The following is a 26869-nucleotide window of genomic DNA, read 5'->3' on the forward strand; positions in this document are numbered from 1 at the left end:
TTGCCAAGGATGTGAAGAAAAAGGAACTCTTATGCACTATTGCTGGGAATGCAAACTGGTGCAGCTACTGTGAAATACAGTATGGAGTTTCCTTAAAAAATTAAAAATAGAAATATTATATGATCCAGTAATTCCACAACTGGTTATCTACCCAAAAAATATCAAAACATTAATTTGAAAAGACATATGTACCCCTATGTTTATTGCAGTATTATTTATAATAGACAAATTATGAAAGCAGCCATAGTTTAGATGAATGGATAAAAAAGAAGTGGAGGTACATAGTATATATTTAATATATGCATACAATATATACAATGCATGTGTGTATACACTCACACACATACATACATACACCATAGAATATTATTCAGCCATTAAAAAGAATGAAATCTTGCTACTTGCAATGACATGGATGGATCTGGAGAGTATAATGCTAAGTGAATAAGTCAGAGAAAAACAAATACCATATTATTTCACTCATATGCAGAATTTAAGAAAAAACAAGAATAAAAGAGACAAACCAAGAAACAGATTCTTAACTATAAAGAACAATCTGAGGGTTATAGAGGGTAGTGAGTGAGAGAATAGGTGAAAGAGGTGAAGAGGATTAAGAGTACAATTATCATGATGAGTACTGAGTAATGTATAAAATTACTGAGTCATTATATCATACACCTGAAACTAAGATAACACTGAATGTTAACTATACTAGAATTAAAATAAATAAACAAAATTTTTAAAATAAGAACTTAAGCAGAAAGCAAAAAGTCCCAAAATATCAATTACTGAAATAAATATAAAGCTAATAATACACCTATGAAACTGCAAATATTAAGTTGGATTATTCTTTTTTTAATATTTTATTTATTTATTCATGAGAGACACACAGAAAGAGAGAGACAGAGAGAGAGAGAGAGGCATAGACACAGGCAGAGGGAGAAGCAGGCTCCATCCATGCAGGAAGCCCGATGTGGAACTCGATCCCGGGACTCCAGGATCACACCCTGGGCCGAAGGCAGGCGCTAAACCTCTGAGCCACCCAGGATCCCAAGTTGGATTATTTTTAACCCAGCTTTATGTTGCTTTTAAGAAGTACATTGAAAACATAACACAGAAAAATATATCTTGCAAATAATTATAAGGAAGCTGTAGTGACAACAGTCTTAGCAGACAAAAGAGAACTTAGGGAAAAATCATTGATAGGGATATAGAAGAAGATTACAATGAAAATAATCCAGCAAGAAGATATAACAAATGAGCCTATACCTAAAATCACAGTTTGAAATATACTTTTTCTGAAAAAATATCATAATTGCAAGGATAATACATCCAAATCATTTGGGGGAAATTTTAACACAGGTCAATCAGAAGCTGATAGTTCAAGCTTTTTAAAAAACGGCATGCATATAGAAAATTGAACAACAAAATCACCAAGGTCAAGCTTAGAGGTGTGTGTGTGTGTGTGTGTGTGTGTGTGTGTTTGGGTTTTTTTAATACACATACATATACCAAGAAAATATACTCTTTTCAAGTACATATGGAGCAATTACAATTACAAGATTATCCATTCTCAAGGTCCCAAAGGAATCCTTAAAATATTTTTAGAAAAATGATATCACTTATATCACATAATTCATCATGGTTAAATTAAATTAAATTTAATTTAATTAAATTAATTAATTAAAATGAAAAGACCATTAAAATTAAAATGGGAAAATTTAAATGGACTGCTAAATAACTTGTGAACTAAAAAGAGAAGTCTTTTAGAAGTTAGGAAACCTTTGCAAAAGAATGATAATGATAGCATTACATATCAATAGATATTAGATGAAGCTAAAGTGGCAATTCAAGAGAAATTATTAGCATGTTGACATTCTTTTTCTGTCCTCAGACCCAGAGAAAATTACCATGGTAGATCAGATTGTTCCAAGCACACGGGATCTCAAAAGGAAAGAGATGGGATCTCACTCTTTCCTCCTTTAGCTCCTCACTATAGTCTCATTCACTCTTTTTCCACTTTAACCTCATCCCTAGAAGCCATATGGATGTTTCTTAGTCATGTGGAAAGGAAATATACTTTATACCATGATTTAGGAAGTGTAAAATATGTGTTGGCTTAATATTTTCAAAAAATAGCATCCTCCTAACATTAGAGACCTATAGTGTTATCATCTACCAACTGCTAGATAAGAAAGGAATTATACTGAAACAGAAAATTGTTTCCCTTGTCCTGAGGAACCTAGAGCCTAGGTGACATATTAAGACCTAGCCACAACAAAACAACTCTCCACATAGGGCAATAAGTCAGGGTATCACAAGTGTGATGTTGGAATGCATTCAGAGTTTGAGTGAAAGAAGGTCATTCAAATCGGTCATTCAAATCAGAGCATGTAGATAAGAGGGGGAAGTGATAAGACCCTGAAGACTTGGTAAAAGTACAATAGATAGGGGAGGGGCATTGTGATTCAGGGTAATACAGGGAGAATGATGAAAGTTAGGAAACACACTTATTGATGAGACACAGAGCAGATCCATTTAACTAGAGCTGGGAATTCAGGTTTCTTTGTAAGTCATGGGAGATTTGCCTGGAAGAGCTAATTGAGGCAAAGTTGGCAATAGGCTCAGCTATGAGTAGGGGACTCTAAATGTTTCTTTAAATATCTGAACTCTGATATCTAAAGCAAAAGAAACCCACTAAAGGGTTTTTTAATTTAAATTCAATAATTAACATTTAGTATATTATTAAATTTAGAGGTAGAATTCAGTGACTCATCAGTCTTATATAATACCCAATGCTCATATCATCTGCCCTCCTTAAGGTTAGTTACCAGTTAGTTACCCCATCCCTTAACCCCTTCCCTCCAGCAACACTCAGCTTGTTTCCTATGATTAAGAGTCTCTTATAATTTTTCTCCCTCTGATTTCATCTTGTCTTATTTTTCCCTCCATTCCCCTATGATATCCTGATTTGTTTCCTAAATTCCACATGAGATCATATGATAACTGTCTTTCTCTGTTGACTTATTTTGCTTAAAATAATACCCTCTAGTTCCATCCACATCACTGCAAATGGCAAGATTTCTTTTTTTCAATGGCTGAGTAATACTCCATTATATATACATATATATCTCACATCTTCTTTATCCATTCATCTGTTGATGGACCTCTGGGCTCTTTCCACAGATTAGCTATTGCCAAATAGACATTTATAGCAGCAAATAGACATTGCTGCTATAAACCTTAGGGTGCAGGTGCTTCTTCAGATCACTACATTTGTAGTTTTGGGGTAGATAACCTAATAGTTTAATTGCTGAGTCATTGGATAGGTCTATTTTCAACTTCTTGAGGAAACTCCACACTGTTTTCCAGAGTGGCCTTACCAGCTTGCATTCCCACCAACAGTGTAAGAGGGTTCCCCTTTTTCCGCACCCCTGCCAACATCTATTGCTTCCTGACTTGTTAATTTTAGACATTCTGACCAGTATGAGGTGATATCTCATTAGGAAACCTACTAAAATTTTAATGAGGAAAATGCCATAGTTGAAGCAGTTCTTTAACACTCCATTTGGAAACAGCATGCAAGTAAAAAAGGGAGCATGTGAGGCAGGAAAAAGGGCTAAGTCATGTACAAATCACTCAATTTGTCAGTTGAGTGAACTGAGACAGATTCAGTGACATGCCCCAAACCTCATGGACAATAGGGCAAGGAGTGAACATCAAGACTGTTAACCAATCACCTTGCAAATTTCTATTAATCTGTGCCATTCCTTCCAGGAATTATCTTAGGCAGAATTAAAGTATGTGAAACTTGTGCCCAAGTCCTACTACTTTCTCTTTCCTCCCAATTCCGTCACCCTAGCCCCTTCCTCCTCATCCCACATCACAGAAATCTCTTCTCAGCCATCCAAAGCCCTGAAAACTGATTTTTGCTAAGGTACAAATGTCTAATAACATTCTGATGAATTATTTCATTCTGAGTTACCTGGTTTCAAGATTTAACACAGAGGAAAGATACTCTAAATGAAAACATCAAGACATGTTTTGATTTTTAAAAAAATCTTCCTGAAGAGCCTGAAAACACAGGCACATGGGGGGCCTCCTATTCATGACCATCCCCATTTGTGGAAAATTACTCTAGAAATATATTTATACTCTATCGTCCTATCAATATAGGAGACAAAGTAATGCTAGAGAAAGTAAGAGGAAAGAGAATATGGTTTGCAGCCCACAGGGAATGCTGGTGAATCAAGCTGTGAAAATAACTTGCAAACCTCACAAGTTATTACTATAGCAATGAAGTATGGCATTGAATCATTATACAACAATCTCCCTGAGTCTTTGGATATTGTTTTCTCATTCTCATTCAAAAGAAGCAATTCTTGTTTTTTTAGAGTAAATAAACGCAAACAATCTTTGGGTTGAGGAGGCCACCACTAGAAAGGATAGAGTTCAGTCTACAAACAGATCCAGAAATTTTGGTGGTCAGCAAAGGGAAGTATCCAAAAGTGTGGTTTGGCAATAAAAAAATTATATTATATAACTACATTGACTCTCAATCTCTCTCTCTCTCTCTCTCTCTCTATATATATATATATATACACATATATATATATTACTAGTCAAATTTCATTATAGGAATGATTATTTTGCTAAAAACTCTGTATAAATATTTGCTATAATTTTGTGGATTTGCATTTACCCAAACCAGCACAATTTTCATCTGAGCATCCATTATCATATTAACATAGACCTTTCTTTGATCTGACACTCCAGAAAAAAGCTTAGTGGAAAAAGGAGAAGTCATAATTCCCTCCTGTTGGGTGTTGAGCTCTGTGGTCTACCTTTGTCCAATACTTGTCATGACTACTGGAAAATGAGCAAAACTTCTCAATGAACAAAACTGAGATAGGTCTTCTTTAATTTTGGAGTTACCATCAGGCTCTCTTCTTCCCAAGGATTTCTACCCACCTCCCAAACCCAATTATGTTGCTGCTTAAAATACCATGTACTTGATAACTAACCCATTTCCCAATTTGTCATAAACCTAATAGTCAACTTTCTTGCCAGTGACCTTTGGGTGATTTTAAGGGATACTAGTTTATAAAAATTCTCAATCTCCAACTAAAAACCATAACAGTGTCCTTTAACCTAATTCAACAGCTCAAGAAAGTAATAGAGTAACATTTCTTTGCTGAATCAATACTGCATTAAAGAAAGGTGCTATCACTGAAAAGTTATGAATACAAAACAGCTCAATGATGTATTAGTGTCATTGCTTGCTGTCTCTTTCAGTTTGCTTGCATTACTGAATATAAACAGAAAATAACCCTTCTCATGTTTAGATTTGTCAGTGAGATCCAATTGGTATTCCATTCTGCCTTGTGTAAAGGTGTTTTACATCTTCCATTCAATGTACTGCAGATACGAAGGAAGCAACCTAAATATCAGAACACAGTGATCACACTGGTCAGAACTTGAAGGTTATTTAGTATTGGTTTGTCCATTCTCAAGGAATTCATGTTTTAGAAACCATTTAGTAACTTATTTACCAAAGAAGGCAAATTATTCCTGCCAAGACTCTCTTTGCTTTGTGATTCAGGAAGTCACAAAGCAATTTTTTCAAGGTCACTTAACACCAAGTTAGATATAATCTTCAAAAACTAGGCTGTTTTAAAAGTCCATATCCTTGATAGGTAAGCACACTTACATATCAACAAGGAGGAGATAAGCACCTAAACAGAAGTCATAACACCCTGCAGTAATGCAAGTTTATTAAAACATTCTCATCCATCCCGTCGGATAGTAAATTAGCAAAATTATTCTGAAAAATAATTTGGTAACTTCATATCAAAATTCTTAAAAATATTTTATCCTGTGATAAAGTAATTTCATATCTAGAAGTTTACCCAAAGGTGAAAAAATTTCAGGCATAGATAAAAATGCTATTGTGTGATCTCTGAAAGGATTGACTATATCATTATTAGATCCCTGGGAAATGAGACATTACCAACAATAATTGATCGTCCAGAGTAGGCAATATAGCCAATTCTCCAGCATAATATGTGGCATATAGTAAAAACTCAAAAAAGAAATATTTGTTGACTGATGAAATATATAAGTGAATGTTTATTTTCAAAATCAGTGCTATTCAAATTGTGGTCCAGTGGTCGGCAACACCAGCATCACTCAGGAGCTTATTAGAAATGCACATTGGGGGTCCCAAGCCCAGACCTATTAATTCATAACCTTAAGGGCCAAGAAAACTACTTTAATAAGCCCTCTAAGAGATTCTGATACAGGCAATAGTAAAGCATGAGGCTAGAATACCGTGTACTCTTCAAAAATCAAAATTTCTGCGCAGCCCTGGTGGCTCAGTGGTTTAACGCCACCTTCAGCCCAGGGTGTGATCCTGGAGACCCGGGATCAAGTTCCACATTGAGCTCCCTGCATGGAGCCTGCTTCTCCCTCTGCCTGTGTCTCTGCCTCTATCTCTCTCTGTGTCTCTCATGAATAAATAAATAAAATCTTTTTTTTTAAATCAAAATGTCTTGGCTTCATTTTACTTTATTTACTTCTTTTTTTTTTTTTTTAAGACAGAAAGAGTGAATAGTGAGGAAGAGCAGAGGAAGAGGGAGAGAGAGAATCTCAAGCAGGTTCCACATCCAGCACTAAGCTTTATACGGGGCTTGATCTCATGACCCTGAGATCATGACTGGAGCTGAAGTCAAGAGTCTAACACTTAACTGACTGAACCACCCAGATGCCCCTCAGCTTCATTTTACTTTTAACAATTTTTTTTTCTAACTCTACCTCTACCACCAGAGTGAGCTATTGAAGATTCTCTCAACAGCAGAAACCTAGCTCCCTTTAAGCCCAGATTCCTCTAGAAACCAAACACGGAAAGAAGCCAAAAAGCAGGGAAGACTGAATTTCCCTTGTCGAATTTTATTAGGATCCCTGCTAGAAATTGTGATTGAAAGTCTTTGGGTTCTGGAGGCAGAACTGTAGAAATTCTGGCTAAAGTACTTACTAATTTGGCATCTTAAACAAGTTACTTAGCTTCTTTTAGCTTCAGTTCCTTCAGCTATACAATAGGGCTAGAGATATCTATATGTCAGTGTTTTAGTGTGTGAGTTAAATAATATAAAGTCTATGTTAAATAATATAAATTATAGCCTTGAATAGCAAATGGTAAATCCTCAACAAACATTAATCCCTTTCCTTAGGGAGGGGCCCCGCGAGGAGCCGGGCTGAGGCCGGGGCGAGTGTCCCCAGGACAGGAGAGCCCCGTCCCGGAGGAGCAGGAGCTGCACCGACCTTCCCGGGCAGAAAGGGGCTCGTGGGGAGTTGGAGCAGGACCCAGGAGGGCGGGGATGCCCTCGGGCTCCCGGGGACAGTAACAGCAACTGCGCACCCAGGAGAGTGCGCCGAGCTCCCTAAGGGCTGCAGCGCGCACGGCGGGACCCGGCGGGACCCGGAGCAGCTGAAGGGGCTCGGGCGGCGGCTCCGCGGAGGGGGCTGCGCGGCCCCGGGAGCAGCTCGGAGGGGCTCGGGCAGAGGAAGAGGCTCCGTGCGGAGGGGGCTGCGCGGTTCCAGGAGCAGCTCGGAGGGGCTCGGGCGGCGGCTCCGCGGAGGGGGCTGCGGGGCGGGAGCGCGAATCCACCAGCGCAGGCCCCGGAGCACAGGGCGCCGGGACACAGCCCAGGATCCCGCCTCCCCCGGGACAGGCAGAGGCCGGGAGGGCCCAGGACAGCGAGGACGCTCCTGCCCCAGCTGAGCACATCAGCGGCCCCGCCCCGGAGCCTCCAGGCCCTGCAGACGGAGTTCCTGCCGGAGCTGAATCCAGGTTTCCAGAGCTGCCCCGCCACTGGGGCTGTTCCTCCTGCGGCCTCACGGGGTAAACAACCCCCACCGAGCCCTGCACCAGGCAGGGGCACAGCAGCTCCCCCAACTGCTAACACCTGAAAATCAGCACAACAGGCCCCTCCCCCAGAACACCAGCTAGACGGACAACTTCCAGGAGAAGCCAAGGGACTTAAAGTACACAGAATCAGAAGATACTCCCCGGTGGTTCTTTTTTTGTTTGTTTTTGTTTTGTTTTGCTTTTTGATTTGTTTCCTTCCCCCACCCCCCTTTTTTTTCTCCTTTCTTTTTCTTTCTCTTTTTCTTCTTTTTTTTTTTTCTTTTTTCGTTTTTTTTTTTCTTTTTCTTCCCTTTTTTTTTCTCTTTCTCTTTTCTTTCCTTCTTTCTCTCCTCTCTTTTTCTCTTTTTCCCAATACAACTTGCTTTTGGCCACTCTGCACTGAGCAAAATGACTAGAAGGAAAACCTCACCTCAAAAGAAAGAATCAGAAACAGTCCTCTCTCCCACAGAGTTACAAAATCTGGATTACAATTCAATGTCAGAAAGCCAATTCAGAAGCACTATTATACAGCTACTGGTGGCTCTAGAAAAAAGTATAAAGGACTCAAGAGACTTCATGACTGCAGAATTTAGAGCTAATCAGGCAGAAATTAAAAATCAATTGAATGAGATGCAATCCAAACTAGAAGTCCTAACGACGAGGGTTAACGGGGTGGAAGAACGAGTGAGTGACCTAGAAGACAAGTTGATAGCAAAGAGGGAAACTGAGGAAAAAAGAGACAAACAATTAAAAGACTATGAAGATAGATTAAGGGAAATAAACGACAGCCTGAGGAAGAAAAACCTACGTTTAATTGGGGTTCCCGAGGGCGCCGAAAGGGACAGAGGGCCAGAATATGTATTTGAACAAATTCTAGCTGAAAACTTTCCTAATCTGGGAAGGGAAACAGGCATTCAGATCCAGGAAATAGAGAGATCCCCCCCTAAAATCAATAAAAACCGTTCAACACCTCGACATTTAATTGTGAAGCTTGCAAATTCCAAAGATAAGGAGAAGATCCTTAAAGCAGCAAGAGACAAGAAATCCCTGACTTTTATGGGGAGGAGTATTAGGGTAACAGCAGACCTCTCCACAGAGACCTGGCAGGCCAGAAAGGGCTGGCAGGATATATTCAGGGTCCTAAAGGAGAAGAACATGCAACCAAGAATACTTTATCCAGCAAGGCTCTCATTCAAAATGGAAGGAGAGATAAAGAGCTTCCAAGACAGGCAGCAACTAAAAGAATATGTGACCTCCAAACCAGCTCTGCAAGAAATTTTAAGGGGGCCTCTTAAAATTCCCCTTTAAGAAGAAGTTCAGTGGAACAGTCCACAAAAACAAAGACTGAATAGATATCATGATGACACTAAACTCATATCTCTCAATAGTAACTCTGAATGTGAACGGGCTTAATGACCCCATCAAAAGGCGCAGGGTTTCAGACTGGATAAAAAAGCAGGACCCATCTATTTGCTGTCTACAAGAGACTCATTTTAGACAGAAGGACACCTACAGCCTGAAAATAAAAGGTTGGAGAACCATTTACCATTCGAATGGTCCTCAAAAGAAAGCAGGGGTAGCCATCCTTATATCAGATAAACTAAAATTTACCCCAAAGACTGTAGTGAGAGATGAAGAGGGACACTATATCATACTTAAAGGATCTATTCAACAAGAGGACTTAACAATCCTCAATATATATGCTCCGAATGTGGGAGCTGCCAAATATATAAATCAATTATTAACCAAAGTGAAGAAATACTTAGATAATAATACACTTATACTTGGTGACTTCAATCTAGCTCTTTCTATACTTGATAGGTCTTCTAAGCAAAACATCTCCAAAGAAACGAGAGCTTTAAATGATACACTGGACCAGATGGATTTCACAGATATCTACAGAACTTTACATCCAAACTCAACTGAATACACATTCTTCTCAAGCGCACATGGAACTTTCTCCAGAATAGACCACATATTGGGTCACAAATCGGGTCTGAACCGATACCAAAAGATTGGGATTGTCCCCTGCATATTCTCGGACCATAATGCCTTGAAATTAGAACTAAATCACAACAAGAAGTTTGGAAGGACCTCAAACACATGGAGGTTAAGGACCATCCTGCTAAAAGATAAAAGGGTCAACCAGGAAATTAAGGAAGAATTAAAAAGATTCATGGAAACTAATGAGAATGAAGATACAACCGTTCAAAATCTTTGGGATGCAGCAAAAGCAGTCCTAAGGGGGAAATACATCGCAATACAAGCATCCATTCAAAAACTGGAAAGAACTCAAATACAAAAGCTAACCTTACACATAAAGGAGCTAGAGAAAAAACAGCAAATAGATCCTACACCCAAGAGAAGAAGGGAGATAATAAAGATTCGAGCAGAACTCAACGAAATCGAGACCAGAAGAACTGTGGAACAGATCAACAGAACCAGGAGTTGGTTCTTTGAAAGAATTAATAAGATAGATAAACCATTAGCCAGCCTTATTAAAAAGAAGAGAGAGAAGACTCAAATTAATAAAATCATGAATGAGAAAGGAGAGATCACTACCAACACCAAGGAAATACAAACGATTTTAAAAACATATTATGAACAGCTATACGCCAATAAATTAGGCAATCTAGAAGAAATGGACGCATTCCTGGAAAGCCACAAACTACCAAAACTGGAACAGGAAGAAATAGAAAACCTGAACAGGCCAATAACCAGGGAGGAAATTGAAGCAGTCATCAAAAACCTCCCAAGACACAAGAGTCCAGGGCCAGATGGCTTCCCAGGAGAATTTTATCAAACGTTTAAAGAAGAAATCATACCTATTCTCCTAAAGCTGTTTGGAAAGATAGAAAGAGATGGAGTACTTCCAAATTCGTTCTATGAAGCCAGCATCACCTTAATTCCAAAGCCAGACAAAGACCCCGCCAAAAAGGAGAATTACAGACCAATATCCCTGATGAACATGGATGCAAAAATTCTCAACAAGATACTGGCCAATAGGATCCAACAGTACATTAAGAAAATTATTCACCATGACCAAGTAGGATTTATCCCTGGGACACAAGGCTGGTTCAACACCCGTAAAACAATCAATGTGATTCATCATATCAGCAAGAGAAAAACCAAGAACCATATGATCCTCTCATTGGATGCAGAGAAAGCATTTGACAAAATACAGCATCCATTCCTGATCAAAACTCTTCAGAGTGTAGGGATAGAGGGAACATTCCTCGACATCTTAAAAGCCATCTATGAAAAGCCCACAGCAAATATCATTCTCAATGGGGAAGCACTGGGAGCCTTTCCCCTAAGATCAGGAACAAGACAGGGATGTCCACTCTCACCACTGCTATTCAACATAGTACTGGAAGTCCTAGCCTCAGCAATCAGACAACAAAAAGACATTAAAGGCATTCAAATTGGCAAAGAAGAAGTCAAACTCTCTCTCTTCGCCGATGACATGATACTCTACATAGAAAACCCAAAAGTCTCCACCCCAAGATTGCTAGAACTCATACAGCAATTCGGTAGCGTGGCAGGATACAAAATCAATGCCCAGAAGTCAGTGGCATTTCTATACACTAACAATGAGACAGAAGAAAGAGAAATTAAGGAGTCAATCCCATTTACAATTGCACCCAAAAGCATAAGATACCTAGGAATAAACCTCACCAAAGATGTAAAGGATCTATACCCTCAAAACTATAGAACACTTCTGAAAGAAATTGAGGAAGACACAAAGAGATGGAAAAATATTCCATGCTCATGGATTGGCAGAATTAATATTGTGAAAATGTCAATGTTACCCAGGGCAATATACACGTTTAATGCAATCCCTATCAAAATACCATGGACTTTCTTCAGAGAGTTAGAACAAATTATTTTAAGATTTGTGTGGAATCAGAAAAGACCCCGAATAGCCAGGGGAATTTTAAAAAAGAAAACCATATCTGGGGGCATCACAATGCCAGATTTCAGGTTGTACTACAAAGCTGTGGTCATCAAGACAGTGTGGTACTGGCACAAAAACAGACACATAGATCAGTGGAACAGAATAGAGAATCCGGAAGTGGACCCTGAACTTTATGGGCAACTAATATTCGATAAAGGAGGAAAGACTATCCATTGGAAGAAAGACAGTCTCTTCAATAAATGGTGCTGGGAAAATTGGACATCCACATGCAGAAGAATGAAACTAGACCACTCCCTTTCACCATACACAAAGATAAACTCAAAATGGATGAAAGATCTAAATGTGAGACAAGATTCCATCAAAATCCTAGAGAAGAACACAGGCAACACCCTTTTTGAACTCGGCCATAGTAACTTCTTGCAAGATACATCCACAAAGGCAAAAGAAACAAAAGCAAAAATGAACTATTGGGACTTCATCAAGATAAGAAGCTTTTGCACAGCAAAGGATACAGTCAACAAAATTCAAAGACAACCTACAGAATGGGAGAAGATATTTGCAAATGACATATCAGATAAAGGGCTAGTTTCCAAGATCTATAAAGAACTTATTAAACTCAACACCAAAGAAACAAACAATCCAATCATGAAATGGGCAAAAGACATGAACAGAAATCTCACAGAGGAAGACATAGACATGGCCAACATGCATATGAGAAAATGCTCTGCATCACTTGCCATCAGGGAAATACAAATCAAAACCACAATGAGATACCACCTCACACCAGTGAGAATGGGGAAAATTAACAAGGCAGGAAACAACAAATGTTGGAGAGGATGCGGAGAAAAGGGAACCCTCCTACACTGTTGGTGGGAATGTGAACTGGTGCAGCCACTCTGGAAAACTGTGTGGAGGTTCCTCAAACAGTTAAAAATATACCTGCCCTACGACCCAGCAATTGCACTGTTGGGGATTTACCCCAAAGATACAAATGCAATGAAACGCCGGGACACCTGCACCCCGATGTTTCTAGCAGCAATGGCCACGATAGCCAAACTGTGGAAGGAGCCTCGGTGTCCAACGAAAGATGAATGGATAAAGAAGATGTGGTTTATGTATACAATGGAATATTACTCAGCTATTAGAAATGACAAATACCCACCATTTGCTTCAACGTGGATGGAACTGGAGGGTATTATGCTGAGTGAAGTAAGTCAGTCGGAGAAGGACAAACATTATATGTTCTCATTCATTTGGGGAATATAAATAATAGTGAAAGGGAAAACAAGGGAAGGGAGAAGAAATGTGTGGGAAATATCAGAAAGGGAGACAGAACGTAAAGACTGCTAACTCTGGGAAACGAACTAGGGGTGGTAGAAGGGGAGGAGGGCGGGGGGTGGGAGTGAATGGGTGACGGGCACTGGGTGTTATTCTGTATGTTAGTAAATTGAACACCAATAAAAAAAAAAAAAATGATAATAAAAAAAAAAAAAAATCCCTTTCCTTAAATCAGTGGTCTCTTTAAGACACTGTGTCTATGCTTAGTAGGCAGGAAATCATGTCAAGACATATCTTACCATTTTTTATATCTGTCACAGTGTTGGACACATGCTAGGCTATTTATAATTACTTAACGATTGATCAATTGAAGAGTATGCAAGTTAGAGTGAGGCAAGGTTAAAGAACCCAGAGTTCTGAACCTCACCATACCATATTAAACATTTGAGTAAGAAGCACAATGCTTAGAAAGCCTCTTGCCACTGAAAGAAAATGTCTGTGAATACATCAAATTTACAACCCCGTACCTATATTGCCACCCTCCACTCTTAGCTTTACTTCTAGACACAATTAGATCTCTTCAAATATCTGGCAGGCTGCCTCTAAAGCAGAAAAACCCTGGATGATATTTACCAAGCCATAATAGAAGATAACACACAACTTCCAGATGTCCCTTGGAAGTATTGGAAACACTCAAAAGATAAAAGCTAAAGGAATTTAGTATTTTTCCCAAATTGGCAACACAAATTGAGAAGATGACATTATAAGACCAATTTGAACATAGAACAGAAAAATCTATCAAAATATGGCACTGAATCCTTCTTTGGGAACCTATTATAAGCCAGAAGTTTTTGTGAAAAGAGACTCTATTCTTCAACATAATGAACCCTCCACATTTCAACCTAACTCCTCTGAGAAGAAACACGTGCACACACATGCCTGATGTGAAATGAGAGCAGATGGACAAAGCTATTTAGTACTAATTCCATTCCTACCACTGCAGTACTGCTTGAAAGCAAAAGGGCAAGTTGTGGTCCTTGCCATCGAGGAGCTTATAGACCAGTAGGTAGTCACATAAACATGTCAATGAAAAGAAGAATTACAGGCACCTTTATAGGTATTGGATCAGGATATAGCAGGTGCACAGAAAAGAAAGATTCAGTCTGGGGGAAAGAGAGGAGTTTTAAATGGTTTATCATGAGATAAATCTCTAAAGATGAGCAGGTCCTCTCAAGCCTTACTATTCAATTTGGTCTATAGACCAGCAACATTATGTGGGAGCTTGCTGGAAATGTAAAACTCAGGATTCACCCCAGATCTACTGAATCAAAATTCATTCTTATGTTTTAACAAAATCTAGAATATTCTAGGCCACATATACCTTTGAGAAGTGCTAGTATAAAGCAATTCCTAAGGAGTGTTAGAGGCAGAAAACAGAATGCAGTAGGTTGATTAAATGAGATATCAAGATAGTGCAGGCCAAAAGTTAAAAATTGAACTATATAATCCAAATTCAGCCCACATATGTACTTTGTTAGGACTGTCCAGTGTTTTAAACACTGAGATATTTCAAATGGAAATCCAGATTTCCTGCTTTTCTTGGAAAACAAAATCAGATGTTTTAGCGAAACTGGACCCCCTCCCATATGACAGCAAAGGGCATAATAGTGTCAGTTTCAGACAAAGGTAAGCCCATGATTACCTTATATTTAACCCTCTTTGCTCATTTTCACTACTGACTCGCTGGTCTCCAACAAATATTTGAAACTGTGACCCTTGGAAACAACTTCACTTTATAGAAACTGAGCAAGGACTGAAGAGAAAGAAATAAGACAGCAACTAAAGGAGAATATAGAGTTGTAAAGGAATTCTTTCCTTGAATATGTTTTAGGCAATGAAGGATATGTCTACAGAAAAAGAGAGGGTAGAAATGTTGGAGAGAGGAATAAGAAACCTAATTCTGGTAGAATAAAGGAGATAACATGAAGAGCACAGAAGGCTTAGCCGACCTCTTCCCCTGGGGCAAAATGAAGGAGACAAGGTGGTTCATATATAATTTTTCAGTTTACACAGAAGGCTAAAGGGTTGCTGCCTGAGAATGCCATACTATCTGTACATTAAGAGGTAAGATCAACTACTGAAAGTGAAGCAGCACTAATGGGAAACTCAGATGAGAGGTGAACTTTTAGGACAGCCATCTACTGTGGGTAATGGGAGCAGGAAATCACTGACACATGAAGAATTTTTCAAGTGATCTTGGGAGCCTTGCTGATGTCAGGGAGCAGGGAAGAGAAAAGAGCAACCTCAGTAACACTGTGATGCCCTGGGGTTCTTCCCCCACCCCACCAGCTGCAATGAAAGACCCAGGAATGAGAAAGTGGATGTTTGGATGGGCCTCTGTTTGCAGGGTAAACACAGAAGAAGGTTTACCCTGCAAACATAGGCCAGGTACAGAGAGTGTTAAGAGTGGCTGAAGTGATCTACCACAAGATCTTGGGTACACTGAAAATGAAAGAAAACTCTGAAAGTAATAATAAACTTGAAGAAGAAAGAGGGACTAGAAGAGCTAGAGGTTCCAGTGGCTCAAGAAGGAGGGATTTAAAGAGCAAACCAGTAGTCACTGGTGGAGTCAGGATTTCAGGGCAGGGTGTCTGACTGCAAAATCTGTATCCTTTTTTGCTATAACCCTCCATCTCTATGAGTTACATAGAAATTCAAGGATAGGCCTCCACTTTTCTGACATGGTGCAAGTGCAGTTTATTTGCCCTGGAAGCCGTGCTGGGAATCACCAGGAAGTCATATACATGTGGTTAAAGAAGCTGGTTGCTTTCACTTCTGTTGTCTCCTCTGCTTCCCGTGATTCCTCATTTCTTCATGTCAGCTGTTTTTGATATTCTATTAAAGTCTTCAAAGTAAAACCAGAGCAGGGATATTTATATATCATCATCTCTAAACCTGCCAGTTCAAAAGAGGACAAATAAACAACTGTTCTACAAGCTCCGTGTGTTGTTAAAGAGGCAGAGCTGTCAACACTGATATTTCTGGCTTCAAATTACCACCTTTGTAATTGTAAAAGACTCTGTTGTGCATCCTGTGGATATTCATTAAACTATCATGATGATAATAATAACCATTATTTTTACTCTTTCTATTAACACTGAAACATTTGAGGCTTCGGAATGCAAATAGCAAAAATACTACCTGGAGAGTGGGCCCACTGAGAATCAAAAAGTGATTTTTAAATATCTACTAACTCTCATCTTATATCAGTGATTATTACTGCCATTAAAACTACTGTTTATATTTGCGTAGTGATTTTTTTTCAAGTGACTTTCTCATGTTTTATTTTACTTCATTCAATTCACATAAGTAAAAATATAGTAACTCAGGCTTTGAAAGAGTATAGTCCCCGACATGTAATGGGTTTGAAACTGTAATAGAGCAAACTCTCAGTAAGTGGAGAGTTTCTAAACTCTGCCTTAGCAATTGAGGGAAAATTCTTAATTGAGGAAGGCAAGAAAGAACTGGAGAAAAAGAAACAGTTGAGCAATGGGGAAATGTGTTCCAGGCTGCATTCACCCCAGAAAGCACATTTCCTCTGCCTAAATTTGGGAAACAGAGAGAAGAAAGGCATTCAGGAGTCTATAAACCCATCCCTATTACAACTGCAGAAGATATTGTGTACAAGGCAATTGCATTTTGCAAATCATTCCCTATTAAGAATTAGACAATTCTGTACCATAATCAAAAAGGATAAAAGTGGGGGGGGAGGGAAACTAAAGATATCCATTTGGTTATCTCCATGTAGTAAAGTAAGACCCATTGCTGAACTTTAATTACAAACTTAATGTGGCTGCATAAAAACAGACCAGGATGCACTGTAATAGTCTATCAGTTTTGATATCAAAAAAATAAAAAATGTTTATTCAATAACAGCCATTAAGTATCGGTATGAAACATACAAGTAAGGGATGTTAAATCATCAGGATGAAAAGGGGTCCTGGGCAGCCCGGGTGGCTCAGCGGTTTAGCACCACCCTCAGCCCAGCGCGTGATCGTGGAGACCTGGGATCGAGTCCCACAGCAGACTCCCTGCATGGAGCCTGCTTCTCCCTCTGCCTGTGTCTCTGTCTCTCTGTCTCTGTCTCTCTCTCTCTCTGTCTCTCATGAATAAATAAAATCTTAAAAAAAAGAAAAGAAAAGAAAAGAAAAGAAAAGAAAAGAAAAGAAAAGAAAAGAAAAGAAAAGAAAAGAAAAGAAAAGGGGGTCCTGGTCAGCCAGATATTTCATAAGCCACCTGTTAGCTTTTCGTCCATAACCTAGTGAGAACACTCTACACCTTGGGCATTCTGGCTCACAAAAGCACTACAATGCATTCATATGCCTTCTGAAATGAAACTGGAGTGTATGAATGATTGAATTGGCCTATGTTTAAATTATTCTTAGTTTAGCTGCTTAGAAAATATGCATTTATTACAATGGATTCAGTTCTCCTTAGCTAATTCTTTTACTGTTATATTATGGCTGAATTCTAAGGAGAACTTCAAGTGTTCATGGAAAATAATAATCTGGATAGAATTTGTAGTATCAGTCTCATTTTTCTATATTTTAAAAATTGAACCAAATGACTCATATTGACACTCCTAGTCTCTTTTCTTGGTGTCTCCCAAATGAGTAGTAGATTCCTTCATAATGCATACTGGCAAGTGACCTCATTTTGATAGATTTGGACAATCCACCTCCTGCTCAAGACTCTGTTAGGTAAAGTTAAAATAGTATAAAATATAATATTTCTATAAATAAGAACATAGACAGAAAGGGCTTCTTCCCACCTCTCCAGGTCTATCTTTTACCTAATGACTACTCTGTCTTCTCATCCTCCATTATATTTTATACTGGTTTCTGTCATAGTACCCAGGGGTTACAGACTAACACCCTCAGAATTCAGAGAAAGCAAACGTAAGAATGTGTTATTGAGTTACCACTATTAGGTATTTGGTGCTCAATTCTCTGGAATCTTCTGAGAACATTTATGAAATATATTCCAGTCTGTCCAGTGGGGGTACAAAGGAGAAGCATTTATCCATAGGTTTCTGCCCTCCACTGTTCATTGGTAACCCTATAGGCATTAACTCAGCCATACTCCATGTTCCATATATGTATGCAGAGCAGATGTTCTTCTTCTTAATATCAAAAGATCTTACAGGGGAGGAAATTACATAGCATGGGTACGAAGCAAGACACCATCAGGGTCGCTTCTACATGGAACCACTCAGATACTACTTGGCAGTGCCTAGAATAAGCAGTGGGATTGAAAATGTGGCACACAAAATCACAGTCGTGATCATGAACAATTTACCAAATGGTTCCCCAGAGAATAGCTCTGATGTAGCTCATGACAGAAAGTACTATAATCTAAAAGAAGAAAATGCTCATATCCAGCATACATATTTTCTATATCTACTAAGTCTCTAGCTAAAATGTGCTGTTTTGACTCTACCTAATTCCTTACAGGCACCAACCTCTTGACATTCATCACATATTTTTCTGAGTAATATTTGATAAGGACCTATGTTCCTATCTCTTTTATAAACACAACCAATGATTCCACTTTAATTATCTTTCCTATATCCCTCATACAATAATGGGGTTTACAGGCTGATGCAACTAAGCATAGAGCATATTTCAAGCCCAAAATGAAATATTCGTCAATATTCATGAAGTCACACATTCTTCCTCTATTTCCCTCCTAAGTCCCTCCTTTCCAGGCCCACAAAGAAGTTTATTTCCATCAATTGACCTGTTAATCCAATTCCTGAGAAATTAGGTTTGAATAAGAAATTATAAAAAAGAAAAGAAAAAGAAATTATAGTTTCCCAACAAATAATATAGTGCTTTAGAGTTAGTTTTTCAATATAAAAAGTATAACCTTACATGAGCAGGGCAAAAGTGAGGATTTGTAGACTTGTTTATTCACCTTATTGGCTTACTCTGAGTACAAGAAATTCTTAAATTGAGCCTGGATTAAAGATAAAAGAATATATCATGAAGGAATAAAATATGGACCAAAGTGTTCACATCTGGCTCCATTCCCCTGGAGAATGTGTACTCCAGTGAAAAGATATAAGCAGTTCAAAACTAGGCAAGTAAGATTTCTTGGATAAAATTCTCAATCTTTGCTGGAAAATGACATTACCAGATATCTTTCTTCTACTCCTGTATTCCCTAAATAGATCAAAGCTTCAATATAAATAAAAAGGAAACGGACAGAGAGGGAGGAAATGTCTCTGAACTCTGCTGGGAAACAGGCCCATCAATGATCTTGATGAAGTAAACCAGTGATTTCTCTTAATAAACTGATACCTAGCCCTTCTAGAAACCATTTAGAAACAAGAGGCAGTCGGGCCCATTTTTCTTTCAAAGGCCAAGAATTCTTACACATCCATAAAATATTTCTTAAGAGATTTGCAGTAAGTCCATGGGAAGGTATTTTTATTCCTCTCTATTTAAGACAAAACAGTCTCAGTCACCTAGATAACATCTCATACTGTGTAAGTCCAAATGCGCTACACCTTCTCCCCCATATTCTGGAAGTGTTAAGAAATGAGTGGATAAACTTCCTGATCTGGCTAAAGTGGAGAAAGAGCAAAGAAAATGAATGGACTAGAAAGTTTTTCAAAGCTTCTTAAAAACAAAATAAAAGGGATGCCTGGGTGGCTCAGTAGTAGAGCATTGGCCTTCGGCTCAGGGTGTGACCCTGGGATCCAGGATTGAGGCCCACATCGGACTCCTTGCAGGGAGCCTGCTTCTCCCTCTGCCTCTGTCTTTGCCTCTCTGTGTGTGTATCTGTCTCTCATGAATACATAAATAAGATCTTTAAAAGATAAAAATAAAAATATCTTACTAATATTGCTAAGACCAATTGAAGTTGGCAGAGATGCGAAATTCCAATTTCCAGTAATCTTCAGGGAAATAGCCTGATTGATTTAATACTTAACATTTAGTGCCTTCCTAAATATCTGGAAGGGAAGGAAGAAGGATGGAGGGACATTTTGTCATCACCTACTCTGAACCAGATGATACATAATGTATTTGCTTATTCATTTTCTCATTTTTGTCTATCTACCTGTTGTGAGATGGACTGAGTTTCTATCAATGGAAGGTTATGAAATCGTAAAGGAAGTCCATTTTTGGAGAACTGAGTCAGTAAATCTATGTTAAAGACTAATTCATGAAATCACTTTGAGCCATGCACAAAATCATTAGACTGAGGGGTTGTCCTACGTAATATTTAAGGTCTAGTATTCAATGGCTTAATGATAGATTTCAATAATCTATTATTTGACCCACTTTTCTATCCCCATTCCTTTTCACTTCATCAATATTATCACCTACATTTTATTGGGTTATCTCCTTTTATTTATGTAATACCAAGTATTCTAACCAGAGAGATGAGAGAAGGAATCCCAGGCTCGTAGAATGGGAAATTCATTCAAGCACTGGATGGCAGAGGCTACTTCCTGAGAAACTGCACGGACACACGGGACATTCAGGACATTTTTTTCCCAGCTAAACTTTCTATATTTTTGTTTCAGAATAAACACTCTTATACATCAATAGTATAATCCCAAGAGCCACTGTGGTCACTTGTTTTTAAGCAAGTTTAAGGTACTATTTTATTGGGTTCCAGAACCTAAAAGTCTTGACAGAAAATCAGTTTTACATGAAGAACTATCCATCACAGTAGTGGACATGGCTCATTCACTCTCCTCTCTTACTCTCCCACAAAGTCTAAGTCAAATCATTTACTCACATCTAAGCTTCTAGCAGAAGTAAATTTACTTGAGGCACTTGGGGTGAAGAAGGTCACAGATTCTGTTGCTGGATCCAAAGATGCTACAGTGAATCTTTCAAGATGAGGCATCCTTCAAGGTGAAGGATGTGGATAGTGGCAGATGTAGTGATGATGGCTCTTCCTGGTCCACAGAATGGCCATGTAGGTGCCCCACCTCATCGCTGCTATTATAAGGAGACATTAGAGTTGTATCTGAGAAAAAGAAGATATAAAAGTCAATAAGGGCAGCCCTGGGTGTAATATCTAGGGTTCAGACCTTTTCTTCTATCCTTGGGGTAATAAAAATGATGCCAACTAGATTTAATGAATTCTTATAATGTGAAAAGCACACTACTAATTGCTTTGCAAGTTTTGTGCCTTATGTAAATCTGTCAATAACCCTATCAAGGAGGTACTGTAATTATATGTATTACAGTGCATTATTACCCTCATCTTATAGATAAGAAAACTCAGTATAAAAGAAGCTAAAGCAATGGCCCAAAGTTATATTTTTAATAAATGCAATATTAATACTCAGATTCTGTCCTTTAACAAAAATAATCTTCTTTGAAGACAGAGTCTGATGTCCTAAGTGTTAGGAAGGCTTATTTTAAAAAGCTATTCTAACAAAATAAGGTCTATTGGACATCCATCCTGAGGGCTAAAGGTCTATACCAATTAATTCCCTTAATTACCCTAGATGGTGCTCTGATTATTCTTGGACCCTGTATCCCTTTTATCTTAAATTCTCTTTAACTTTAGGATATAGTAAACAAAGCTAGAATTCTTTATCTTGCCAATTTGTCTATAGACAAAGGACAACCTGAACATAAACCCTGACTCCAAATGGGAGTTTAAAATGCTGCTGGGCCTATGTATTTCAAGGCCTCATGAGATGACCCAGTAATACATCTGTTAATTCTTAAGCAGTAAGGGAATGGAGGGAGTACTGCATTTTCTGGCTCATTTCTGGCAACTTGTTCAAGGTTTCTTCTTTGAGCTGTCATTCAGGCATCAAATAGTCTACTCTCTTGATGTCCTGTGGGAGACTGCAGCTACTTCAGTAAGTGAAAATGTTGCTAGTGGTAATACTACTTATAAGTCTAACACTAATAATGAATGTAATTTTAAATAGATAGATAAAGCTATATGTGTCTATGTATTTTAAATTATATATAGAATACATTCATTATATAGATAGACATGAACTGATATAAATACAGAGCTAGACATAGATATATATTGTCCAGGTTCAAATCCCAACTACCAGTTTCCAGGTAAGATTCCATACATGTCCCAAACTTCCAAATCTGTACAATGGGAACTATGGTAACGATGATATTAAGAGGGCTTAAAATGAAAAAATTTGGAGTTTAACTATAGCAAATTCCCTTAGCTCCCTTGGCTACCTAAAATCTGCCCCACAAGTTTGGTCTGCATGCTGTGTGACATCCTATAGCCCGTTTTATCTCAGGATGTACTTTCATGCTTAGGATATGGCTTGGGGTCCAAGTATTTATTTTTTCAGGATCTGTATTTTTTAGGTCCAAGTATTTTATTTTTAGGATTTTAGCACTATCTTTATCTTTGACATATTGATGTTCAATGTTAAGAAGACACTACTGCGCTGGGTATTAGCCCTGGAGCAAGGATAAAAGGAGAAGCTTGACCCAGAGAGGAATTATTTAATATGCTGATTAGCTAAGGCAAATATGCAGTTCTCTCAAGGATCTGAAGTTGAGATTCTGAATGAAACCCTAAGACAATAACTAGATTTTTTTTTACCCTTTTCCTTCTCTTACCAATGGTTCCCATCGTTACTAGGTATGAGATAATAATGACTATTGGAAGAAGCTGAATTAGGAAGGAATATATAAAGAGATATCTGCTGTACATGAATAAGTAGCTCCAACACTAATGCTACATGGAAGGCATTCAGGCCATCTGATGGAGACAGCTGCTACTCAACTCCAGTTATTAGTGACCTAAGGGATCTAAGCCTAATGTCAGATTATCCAATTTTTATACTAGTTACAAATCAAAATTGATGTGCAAAATTTTCAAGTGCTTTAAATACTGACAGCCATCTAAAATGATTCTTTAAAATACTGTGAAAACCAAATACTATGTCAACAAACTAGACTCAGCCTAGCATTGTTGGTTCCAACCTCTGATATCAATTGTTGTGAAAGATTATTTCCCTGCACTGGGTATGAGGGGATGTCTGTGTGCATTGTGAGAGGAATTAATCTCTCATACACTGTAAACATAATAGCCTCTTTCACTAAGTGAAACTGCAGAAATCATGACTGTTGAAAGGGTTCCTGATACAAATTTCAAACAATGCCTACATTCCTAGTTCTACTGAGAAGCAAGAGAGATCCCTCCACAAAATATAAGAGTATCTGGCACATACAGTGGATTCTATAAACATTTGTTTAGTTCCTTCTTTGAGCTATTATGATACCTTTCCAATTAACCTTTGAAAGAGTCACTCATAAATGTCTACCATAACTACTTATGTCTCTCTGGAAAGAGAAACTGAGGTTCACCGATAAATCATTCTATGATAGCAGCTTTGAGATTAGACTTCTCTATGTGACTAGAAAATTAGCAGGGTAGCTTTTCTTTAGACTAATAAATAGTGGAACTTGGCTTACAACTGCATACCCTTCATCAGTAACAGGGAGAAGGCTGTCCTCAAGACACCTCAATTCCTTTCTTTTATTTTAAAGGAAATACAACTTCCATACCAAATGACAAACAACTGATGTAGAACATGTGGATAGCATCCTTTCCCAAGGATATATTTCTAATTATATATTCAATCAGTACCAAGCCACTTCATTGAAACTTCCGAAATGTCCCAAGTTATCAGCAGCAAAATGATGAACCAGCCCCAGGAGCAACCTAAGAATAGGGACATATCAGATATTAGTACAAACAAGTGCTCAAAGTCTGAAATATTTTGAACCCAGAATGAGGTTACAATAATGAAGACAAAGGTGAGAGAGATAAAAATAGAGAGAAAGAGAAAAAGAGGGAGAGGGAGAGAGAGAGAGACTGATTTTAATTGTTTTATCAAAACTGAAATGATTCTGGTTGGTTTCTTATTTGTTTGTGGTTAAATCAAATTCTCTGAGATTATAAAAGATGGCATGCATGCAATAGTCCTCTGTCATTGAGAAAATCTGCAATTTCCTTTCAGTTCTCATTTCCATTTAAAGTTGAATGAGTCCTTCCTACCAGAATTTTCAACAAAATGACAGAAAGACATTCATCTTTGTGACTGCCAGGGAAGAAGAAGAAATGAAATGTTTTTTTTTTTAATTTTTATTTATTTATGATAGTCGCAGAGAGAGAGAGAGAGAGGCAGAGACACAGGCAGAGGGAGAAGCAGGCTCCATGCACCGGGAGCCCGATGTGGGATTCGATTCTGGGTCTCCAGGATCGCACCCTGGGCCAAAGGCAGGCGCTAAACCACTGCGCCACCCAGGGTTCCCAGAAGAAATGAAATGTAAAGCAAAAAGCTACTCCCAACAAAAACTTTATTAACAGGTCCACAGAATGTAGGGATTGGGTAGATGTAACTTAACATTCTGTCTTTTAATCGTAGATGAACTGTTTTGAAGAGAAGTGTATATGGTAGGCACCTAACAGCTAAATGCCATCAGTTTTTTGTAAGTGTGCTGAGCCCAAATCTATGCCTGCTGATGTCATCATATTTTCCCATAAGCAGCTGAAATGTGGCCAAAGTCAGAAAATATATCTACTGCAAAATCAGAAGTTGACATAAAAGTGAGGCTACAAGGAAGGCTGCAACCATTCCATATTTCAATTTCATATGACCGTGGAAGTCTCCCTCTTTGGTATACCTAGGACAAGGGAGCACATATAAAAGCTAAGCCCATAGATAATCCAATGACACTCAACACAGCTAATAGTTTCACCTATCTTTGGAAACACACTTTATCTGTTTTGAGTTCAGTAGTTCCTAGAAAACATTCTATACTGCTGGCTAATGTCCTACAATGTGCTTTCCGCCCAATTTTTCTACCAAAACCATTCTCTTAGAAGTCATAGGAGACCTAGTGATTCCTAAAATCAAAAACCTTTCCTAATCTTGACCTTTGTTGGCTTCTGTCTCATATTTGACCTGGTTGCTCATTTCTTCCTTTCTTAGAGTCCCTCTTTCCCTGGCTTCCCAGATTATATTGGTTGTCTTTTTCTCTCTGGCCACTTATTCTTTGACTCCTCTTGTGATACCTACACATGTTCTGCCATTGGTCATTGCAATAACAATAGCTAATATTCATTGACTTTTAAAAATTCTATTATCTTAATCAGTCCTCACATCCACTCTATGAGGTAGGAGTCATTACTCCTGTTACATAGATATGGAAACTGATCCCTGAAGGTTAAATAAGATGCCTCAAGATAGAAAGTAAGAGGCAAAATCAAGATTTTTAAGCCAAGTCTTTCACTCACACATACTTAACCTCTATCCTATAATGCCTTTTCCCCGTTTTTAAGGATCATAATTACTTTCCTACCACCATTCTGAATTCCAAATCTCATTTTCTCCTACCACAGCTTTCCAGGATATCAAGCTTGCCCAGTTTTTTACATGCTCAGCATCTCCATTAGATGTCTTCCTAGCCCTCAAATTGAAAACAAAATTGAGCTCATTTTCTCTCCCCAATCTCCCTACGTCCCATTTTTCTTTAATAGTATTTACCCAATGAAGCAATTTGGTAAAATATGCCTGGAAAACTATTGTGTTCTTTTATCATGAAGAAAGGGTCTCATCAAAACTATTATGAAGGAAATAATCGGAATGGTCCTCTAGCCAGTGAGGTAGTTGTTGGCTGTTTATTGAATTCAGGATGGCCCTGGAAAACACTGAATTAATTCCAACTCAAACAAGGGACTTCAAACTATGCCCAGAATGAGGGAGGACAAATAAGTACATAAATTGAGCAATTCTACCCCCCAACCTCTACAAATCAGGAAGCTTCAGGCAGTACATGTCCAGGGCAAAACCTACAGAGGCCAGCTAAGAGCCAGCCAGATTTAGAATGGAATTGGTTAAATGGCCATTCATCTTGTACCATTCTCTCCAAGCTGGGCCAAAATGACAAGTCAACTGACCAAGAATATTACAAGCAAACCATCTATGAGGCTGGTAGCCATGGCTTCCGAGGCAGAAGCAAGAATTGGCTTGGATAAATTTTCAAAATTTTAAACATATCAGTGAATGCTTTGTTGCATCTAAAAATGCTTTGTACTGTGTATTGACATAATCTAGTTATCCAACCATTCTGGAAAGCATTTTTAAGCATGTATTAAAACCAATAAAAATGTTCAGATTTTTTAAGGTAATTAATCTTTTTCTGAAGACTTATGAATGATATAACTAAAAGGAAAAATACATATATACCATCTAGGCATCTTGGCCACATAATTTAATGATACTAAAGATTAGGAAATAACCTAAGTGGCCAACAAAGGGGGAATACTTTTTTTTTTTTATTGGAGTTCAATTTGCCAACGTATAGCATATCACCCAGTGCTCATCCCCCTCAGTGTCCGTCACCCAGTCACCCCAACCCCTGCCCACCTCCCCTTCTACTACTCCTTGTTCGTTTCCTAGAGTTAGGAGTCTCTCATGTCTGTCACCCTCACTGATATTTTCCACTAATTTTCTCTCCTTTCCCAAAGGGGGAATACTTAATTAAACATGGCAAGATACAAAAAAATAAATAAATAAATAAAAATTTAAAAATTTAAAAAAAATAAACATGGCAAGATACTTGCTGGGAAGCTATTTTAAAAAATAATAATTATCATTTCACAGGCAGAGTTAGCAAAGTGATCTTTTAAAAATATGATTTGAGAGGTGACAAAAGTAAAATACAAAATTGTATCTATGA

The 26869-nt window shown here is 38.2% G+C and overlaps 1 long non-coding RNA gene across 2 annotated transcripts in view; it reads right to left on the reverse strand.

Annotated features, from left to right (window-relative positions):
• The window catches only part of LOC111091914, a 237625-nt gene that overhangs the window by 45713 nt on the left and 165043 nt on the right, over nucleotides 1–26869 (reverse strand). The window contains exons 4-5 of one of the 2 annotated variants that reach the window (XR_005376967.1): nucleotides 20916–21149; nucleotides 15841–16058 (exon numbers count right to left, since the gene is read on the reverse strand). This is a non-coding gene — a long non-coding RNA (uncharacterized LOC111091914). Of the gene's footprint in view, nucleotides 1–15840; nucleotides 16059–20915; nucleotides 21150–26869 lie in introns of those variants that run through there. The other variant, XR_005376966.1, reaches the window with a different exon arrangement.

This window comes from Canis lupus, chromosome 23 (genome assembly GCF_011100685.1).
Source record: "Canis lupus familiaris isolate Mischka breed German Shepherd chromosome 23, alternate assembly UU_Cfam_GSD_1.0, whole genome shotgun sequence".
NCBI lineage: Eukaryota > Metazoa > Chordata > Mammalia > Carnivora > Canidae > Canis > Canis lupus.